The 9098-nt window shown below is 30.5% G+C and overlaps 1 long non-coding RNA gene across 1 annotated transcript; it reads left to right on the plus strand.

Moving 5' to 3' along the window:
* Positions 1-2126: 2126 nt before the first annotated feature.
* On the plus strand, positions 2127-6873 carry LOC117106920. The gene is made up of 3 exons (XR_004445155.1): positions 2127-2166; positions 4175-4249; positions 6326-6873. It is a non-coding gene; the product is annotated as an uncharacterized LOC117106920 (long non-coding RNA).
* Positions 6874-9098: the final 2225 nt, after the last annotated feature.

The following is a 9098-nucleotide window of genomic DNA, read 5'->3' on the forward strand; positions in this document are numbered from 1 at the left end:
TTGTATTTTTATTTATTTAGTCTTGAAGTACACTCTGCATTGAAGATGAAATTAATTACATTAATTACATTACAACCATATACATTATGTTTCCCTTCATAGACTAAATTTATAAGTATAAAGATGGATATTTTTTAATCTTGAGAACAAATCCAAGAGTCAAACTACCAAAAATTTACTGTAGGCTACAGCTCACTATTTGTGTTCTAAATCGCTTATTTTCGCTTAATAATTATATTGTCTGCTCTTTTTCGTTTTCAAGGTATTTGCATTATAACAAAATAACAAGTCTGAAAAAGGGTGTATTCAGTGGTTTAATATTCGTTTTTTGAAAATTACGATGTCGTGTCTGACTAACCAAATGTAGAATTTCTTTGTAGGCCTTACATATTATAAATCAATTACAAACCACTGCCTAAACTCACGTATTATCGACAATACACCAATTGAGTTATCGATCACAAATTATATAGACTACAAAATTAATAAGTTAATATACATTGTGATTTGATCACATGACGAGTATTAATTACTGAGTATGAAAATCATACCAATTACTGGTTTTATGACAATCGATTCCATATCAAGAATCTATTACTTTACAAACAATTACTTTTACACATAATAAATAATAATTCACACTTATTTCACATAAAAATTTAAAAATTGCCTTAAAAGTTAAAAAAAATATCAAAACGGAGACAGCAATAACAGTAAAAAAAAGACATAACAGTTACACAAAGCACAAAACAAGAAACAAGAGAATCTCCTCGGAGGTATTTTATTACACAATTTCTTTATTCATTTATTTATAGGACTACATTCGTTGAGAGCTCCTAAGCTACAGGATGTATTATTATGTCTTTATTCGAACACTGTAGGCCCTATTTACCTTTCTTTGATATTTATATAGGCATATATATATAATGAATAAATGTAGTTGGCAATATAATATATTAACGTTAATTAACCTTAGTAGAATAGTGCACTTTGAGTAATACCATCATTATCGTTGAGCTCTTGCACATTGTATTCTGCCGTGATAGGCGCACTATTTAAATTCATGTTCATTGATTGATTGATTGATTGATTGATTATTCTTAGCTTATTTTATCCTATGTTTAAGAATTATAGTACTAAGTCAATTTGTGAAGGTAAAACAACAGTCAGTAGATAAACTTGAAACTTGACACTTACGATGTTTGCCAAATGGCCAATTTAACAGTTTTTAACCACTACATTGGGGACAACTTCACATTTTCGGTTAGTGCCTCTTAAATTAGGGTTCCCCTATTCAAGGGACACACGTATTTCGTCCCAAAAGTGTTCCCTGCTAAGGATTCTACAGTACAAATAAAATCAATAGATTACGGATTCAAAAGTTAATCAGTAATTCACAGTATAATAAAACAAACACTAAATACATAAGACAAATTGTAAACGTTGTTCACTTATATAAATACAGTCAACAAATAACGTCATTGGACGTTTTCTTGTTCATAGCAACCAACAGGATTGTTTAGTTGTATTAAGGACGGGACTCCTCTTCATAGAATTTAGTGTCCATTACGACAGTGGCAGAGCCTTTATCAGCTGGTTTGATGATAATATCATCACGCTGACGCAAATTGGCGATGGCCTGCCTCTCATTTTTTGTGAGATTGTCGCGGAAATCTGGACCAGGAGTGTGGTTTTTAACGTCCTCCTCAATGGCCTGAATGAAAGTTTCTAAAGCTGGGCAACGATTCTTAAGGGGATTCCAGGTACTTTTAGGTTTGAATTTGGTAACATTGCCCGTGTTATCCGTGGTGTTGCCATCGGAATCGGCGAAAAATTCACGGCATCTTAAACGTCAAAAGAAAGCTTCTAGATCCAAAGATAGTTGTTGTGGGTCAGCCTGCCTCGGTTTTGGGCAAAATTTTGAGTCCTCGGGATAGAAGTTTGGTTTCTCCTTCGGAAAGCTGACGGTTAATTTGAACAACTGAATCCGTGGATTATCACTAAAGCGCCGAATGAACCTTCTAGGTTTACGTGAAAGCCAAACATTGTAAGATCCAATTTATTTAATTTCACTTTTATTTTTCTTTTTCGAAGGTATCTAGGCGATAACGGAATAACTAAGTTAACGCAAGGTGCCTTCGATGGTTTGGAAAGTCTTCAATCTTTGTAAGTAACAATCCACAAGTTGTGAACATAATGATATAAGTTCTGTGTTACTTCATCACTCATGCGTAAAGTATACTAAATTATGGGACTTTCGGTTGCACGAAGGCGGGTAGAGGATCTAGAACGCCTCACATAAAGTTATCGGTATTAGCATGTACTGCTAATCCCTATGAACGACCTATGAAAGAGATATGCTGTGAAGGGAGGTAACCTTATAGTAGGGATACCCCTATCAGTATTAACATAACGGGGACACTTCTGAGTGTGCTAAATGGCTAATTTAACAGTTTTTAACCACTAAATTGGGGACAGTTTCACATTTTCGGTTAGTGCCTCTTAAATTGGGATTCCCCTATTCAAGCAACACACTTATTTGGTCCCAAAGGTGTTCCCTTGTAAGGATTCTACAGTACAAATAAAATCAATAGATTACGGATTCAAAAGTCAACCAGTAATTCACAGTATAATGAAACCCACACTAAATACATATGTAAACGTTGTTCACTTATATAACAGTCAATATATAACGTCCTTGGACGTTTTCTTGATGACAGTAACCAAAATTTCTAAAGCAATAGCAATCGTAAAAAATAGCTCCGTGATTGCGATCAAGTCATTGTTAGGGACTCTAACCAGGGTAAGTTGGCAGCGCACATTAGCGAGCATGTGGCATCTGTATATAATTTAAAACGTTGATGAGTGGGTTATAATTATACTATCAAGCCCAAGAAAACCTTTTCTGGTACAAATGCTAACGCATCTTCTTGTGAATATTTTAACATAAAGCCTTCACCGTATCTACGAAACCAACTAATAATATTTTACCGATACAAATTCAGCAACTGTCATTAAAATCACACACAAAAAGGGTTGAATTCAATTACATGCAAATATAAAAAAAAATATAAAAAATTGCAATATAAGAACATTAAAATTACACATAAAATAAGATTTATTAAATAACATATAAATAGATAATAAATTTCATGAAAAAATTACACAATTAGATAATTTAATGACATATATATAAAATTCATGAAAAAAAATCACAATATTATAGGACGTTATGTTCTTACTGATAGGGGATCCCTACTACCAATGTTTACACTAGTGTTATTTAACTTAATTTTCATAATTAGTTTTGTCTTTTTTTCAAGGGGTTTGAGGTATGGTAACATAATAACTGATATAGGGCAATGTGCCTTCAATGGTATGGCAAGTATTCGAGAGTTTAATCTTTAAAAAAAAATTAAACTTGAAACTTGACACTTACTTAGTGTGCCAAATGGCCAATTTAACAGTTTTAACCACTACATTGGGGACAACTTCATATTTCGGTTAGTGCCTCTTAAATTAGGGTTCCCCTATTCAAGGGACACACGTATTTCGTCCCAAACGTGTTCCCTGCTAAGGATTCTACAGTACAAATAAAATCAATAGATTACGGATTCAAAAGTTAATCAGTAATTCACAGTATAATAAAACAAACACTAAATACATAAGACAAATTGTAAACGTTGTTCACTTATATAAATACAGTCAACAAATAACGTCATTGGACGTTTTCTTGTTCATAGCAACCAACATTTCTATTGCAACAGCAATCGTAAAATAGCTCCGTGATTGCGATCGAGTAATTGTTAGGGACTCGAACCAGGGTAAGTTGGCAGCACAGATTAGCAAGCACACGGAGTCAGTATATAATTTAAACGTTGATGAGTGGGTTATAATTTAATTAACTAGCAAAATAAACCGCTTTCTGGTACAAATGCTAAATGCATCTTCTATGTAAATATTTTCATATAAAGAAAGCCTTCACTGTATCTACGAAACCAACTAATAATATTTTACCGATACAGTTATGTACCACAAGACGTGCTGGAAAGGATTCAAAAATTATCAGTCTTATGTTGAGGAAATTGAAGAAATGGTCCATTTTTACTATCAATGTTTACACTAGTGTTATTTGGCTTAATTTTCATAATTAGTTTAACTTTTTTTTTCCAAGGGTTTTGAGTCCTGGTAACATGATAACTGATATAGGGCAAGGTGCCTTCAATGGCTTGGCAAGTCTTCGGGAGTTGTAAGTGACAAATCACAAGTTATGAATATTTACAATTATATATTTATCACTGAAAGCTAATCGTAAATCATTCCACATTGTTTACTATTCAGGTCATTCCAAAACTTATATATTTGGTGTAACAAATATCATTGACAACAACACTCACCGACAACGACGGTAATAACAATACAAATTTACGACAAAAAGAAATCGCTGATAACAACATTCATTGATAAAGCAACAACTATTATAAAAACGACAACGCTCGAAAAAAGACAAGTATGTAAACCAACCAAGGTACAGGCAGCTCCGTATCTGGAACTCTAAATATGTATCGGCGATAGGTTTTCACCTTTGCTCAATGATAATAATTGCTTGATATATATATATATATATTTTTATGTTTTGAAGGGATTTGTCTTCAAAACAAATAACTCATCTAACGGATGGTGCCTTCAATGGTTTGACAAGCCTCGAATCGTTGTAAGTGACAATCCACAAATCCACAAGTTACTTATTTCATCAGCTTCTTCACAATAAAGTATGCATTGCCTGATATTTCATTGTTTATGTTTAAAATAATAATCGTCGACAATAAACAACAATCTAAAAAAAAAGAGATCAATTCATCATATCGACAATACCAGTCATGAACAACAAAATGACCTGATGGAAAACTACGCTCGAAACACCTTTTTTTTTTTTAATTTGGGACCACTAATAGTAAATTATTTTTATTATTTTTTTTTATTATTATTTTTATTATTTTTCTATTATTATTTTTATTATTATTATTTTTATTATTTTTATTATTATTATTTTTATTATTTTTTTAATTATTTTTTTATTATTTTTTTTATTATTTTTTTTAAATTTTTTTAATTATTTTTTAATTATTTTTTAAATATAATATTATAATATTATTATAATATTATAATATAATATTATTATTAATATTATTATTATTAAAATTATTATTAATATTATTATTATTAGTATTATTATTAATATTATTATTAATATTTTTATTAATATTATTATTATTAATATTATAATTAATATTATTATTCTTAATATTATAATTAATATTATTATTAATGATATTATAATAATAATAATTATTATTATTATTAATATTGTAATTAATATTATAATTATTAATATTATAATTATTATTATAATTATTATTATAATTAATATTATAATTATTATTATTAATATAATTAATATTATTATTATAATTATTATTATAATTAATATTATTATTAATATTATTAAGATTATTAATATTATAATTAATATTATTAATATTATTAATATTATTAACATAAATAATATTATTAATATTATTAATATTATTATTATTATTATTATTATTATTATCGGTGGCAAACCACTGATGATAAATGTATTACGTTTTGTTGTGCCAATTCTTTAGCTTGTAATTTCGCAGTAAGGAAACTCATTTTTCTTTCCATGCCTTGGACCAGTTCTTGTAGTGCGGTAACCTCGCTGTTCTGGTTGTTCGGGACACATTTAGTGCAGAGGTGGGGTGTGCGTAATTTGGTTTCTTTCTTCGCTCCCGTTCAAAAATCCGTATTTCGGATAAGACATTTTTAAACGGCATGTTGCATGGTCTCATTGGTGCTATACGGCCAAATACATCGTTGTCTCTTAGTCCGCTCATTAATTGCTGCATGAGCATTCTTTCCTTGTCACACATGGGACCTCGTCCCACTTTCTCTTCTACATCTCGCAACACGGCTTCTAGTTCGATGGCATAAAAACTTGCCAACTCTTTTGGTAGAAGTCCGGTAATGGATCGCCGCTGGTCATGTTTCCAAACTGTTCCTTTAATTCTGCGAATGCTCGTTCGGGTGTTTGACATGGTATCAGGATGTTAAGCACTAGTTTCATGGCATTCCTGCCAAGATTTCTAAAGATTGTAGAAAATTGCATTTTGTGTGGCATGTTACGTCTGCAGCTTAATATGTGTGCACATCCCTAATCCAATCACAAAATGTGTTCTATTTGTGTTCTAAATAGTTTATTTTCGCTTACTAATTATATTGTCTGTTCTTTTTCGTTTTCAAGGAATTTGTATGGTAACAAAATAACAAGTCTGAAAAAGGGTGTCTTCAGTGGTTTGACAAGTCTTCAAAAGTTGTAAGTGACAACAACTGACAAGCTATCAATAATCTGCGATCACAAACGAAGACCATTTAGCAGAATATGTGTAAATAGGCCTACACATTTAACTAAGGAATGCAATCACTTCTAGCTTCCTTAATAATCGTTTTTTGAACATTACGATATCGTTTCTGACTAACCAAATGTAGAATTTCTTTGTAGGCATTACATATTATAAATCAATTACACCAAATGCGTTATCGATCACAAACAAATTATATAGATTACAAACTTAATAATTGAATATACATTGTGATTGATCACATGACGAGTATTAATTACTGAGTATGAAAATCATACCGATTACTGGTTTTATAACAATCGATTCCATATCAAGAATCTATTACTTTACAAACAATTACTTTTACACCATTTATCATTTTCACACGTTACTTATTTCACATAAAATATTATTAATTAAGGTCATATGTTTTATTTACACAATAACGGCGGTTTCTGTTTATTTTCAATACTGTCTTTTTAATAGTTTGTATTTTTTCAGTGTGGAGAGCCACTTTCACTGTTATTTTTACCTTTTTTTTTAATAACATTTTGGCAATCCTGCCTTGCTGAATTACTACCTGCGTTTTTGTATTGTTTTTTGTATGGTATGTTATGTTATAAGGCAAAACAAATGATATGGTATGATAAGCTCTTCTCCTGCATGTACGAGCTAAAGCAGACATGTAATGTAATGCCTAAGTTATGGCCGAATGAATATATTTATGAGGGGGACTGAGTATTTCTGATGGTTTGAGAGAAATTGCAAAGAATATAGCACTCAAGATACCCGAGGATAACACCTTAATACTTAACGAAAGCTTTCCAAAGCACGTTCAGTTGACTATTACCTCAAAACACACACACACCACATAACATTATAATTATTTTATATCATAGGAGGTGGCACAGTTTGAACGTTGGGTGGGCCCAGCAAACTTGTGAACAGAGTGAGGGCTCCTGGTTGTGGGTCCCAAATCCTAAGGCCCTATCAATTTGCGGTTTCATTTTCTTGTAGACTAATTTTGTAATTTTGTTTTAGTGTATAATCTCATAAAATGCTTTCCGACAAAAAAAAATGCTAATCAAAGTACGTGGATACGACTTAGACGATACACAGTATCATATTAATTATAAACCAAGAGCTGTACAAACATCGTTATCAATAACATGAAGAATTTCAAATTCATCATTATGAAAATCATACTGATATACCGATGATCAGTTTCATGATAATTATCGATCCGATACAAAGAATGAATTATTTATAAAAATTAATTTCACACCATTATCATAATATTATTGTCTTACTCCGTTCACCGACATTTCCACACGGTCACGTGCAATCAAACAATAAGGGGTGACTTTCCCAGAAAGCGTCGTATTGTGCAATCAGGTCTAGAGAGGAAGGATAGGCGGCTAAGGTCATCTTTAAACTTTCTAATTATCTGTTCATTATATATATATATATATATATATATACTATAACAGTCATTAATTAATACATGCATACGGTACAATAAACAGGGAGAAAGAAGAATAGCAAAAAGATCCGGAACGGCTTTAACATCTTCTTTTACAGTATATGTATAGTAATTATTTAATGACAAAGACCTACTAACATTACATTTATACGATTCCTTTATTTTATTATTATACAGAAATTTATTTTAAAAAATAGTAAATAAAAAACTATATCAATCAATTTTTAAAACGAATATGCCTACTTATTATTTTGAATTTTATATTAAATAAAATTGTAAATAAAATTACTTAAACGTGAAGACAGTATCCCTTACATAATAAGATTATCTATTTTCAGCATTATCATCAAATTTATATAGCCGGAGCTAGTTTCGAACTAGGCAACCCTTGCTAAAAAGTCTTATTTTGTGAAATATAGGCCTACAGAAACACCATGTTTGCAGCAACTGTACGATCTCGACCCAGCTTAATGATCCTAAATTACTTTTACTTATAAACTAATGATGATGATGATGATAATGATTCAGTTGCTTCAACAATTATAACGTTAATGATAAACACAACGACGCTTATGCCAATGTCGTAAGTTGTTTTTTTTTTTTTTTTTTTTTTTTTTTTACAGATAGTAAGAATTTTTTTTTTTGTCACAGATAGTAAAGATATTGATTTATAATCTCACTAAATGTCCAGTAGACTAGATTCAATAAATGTTAAAGTGGATGTTAGTGTCTCCCGCCCGTTTTAAATGTCTTGATCAAGTATTAATATATTGTAGGGCATTTTTGGTTTAATAGGTTCTATATGCTACATAGGCCAATGATTGTTAGTAGTAAATCACTGTACATTGTGCCATATGTATAATTGTCAATACCTTTTACAATAGAATGGTGAACATAATTATACCAAGTCCGTTATCTCAGGCCCACCGTAGTTAGGGCTGAGGTGAGCAAATTTTATAAATAGGCCTCTCTAGACGCTCGCAATTTGCACTTTCAGATAGTAAAAATGCTTTCTCAAAGCAGTGTTCCTCCTGGACAAATTTATTTTTAACACTGTTAAATTAGGCCTATATATATCTCATCAAACTGTATTTACCTTTCTTTGATGATTTATATATAATTTAACAGTGTTAACAGCTATCTTGATTTATGTATATATATATATATATATATATATATACATATATATATAT

This window comes from Anneissia japonica, unplaced genomic scaffold, assembly GCF_011630105.1.
Source record: "Anneissia japonica isolate Jap-2015-1 unplaced genomic scaffold, ASM1163010v1 scaffold288160_len75421_cov193, whole genome shotgun sequence".
Taxonomy (NCBI): Eukaryota; Metazoa; Echinodermata; class Crinoidea; order Comatulida; family Comatulidae; genus Anneissia; species Anneissia japonica.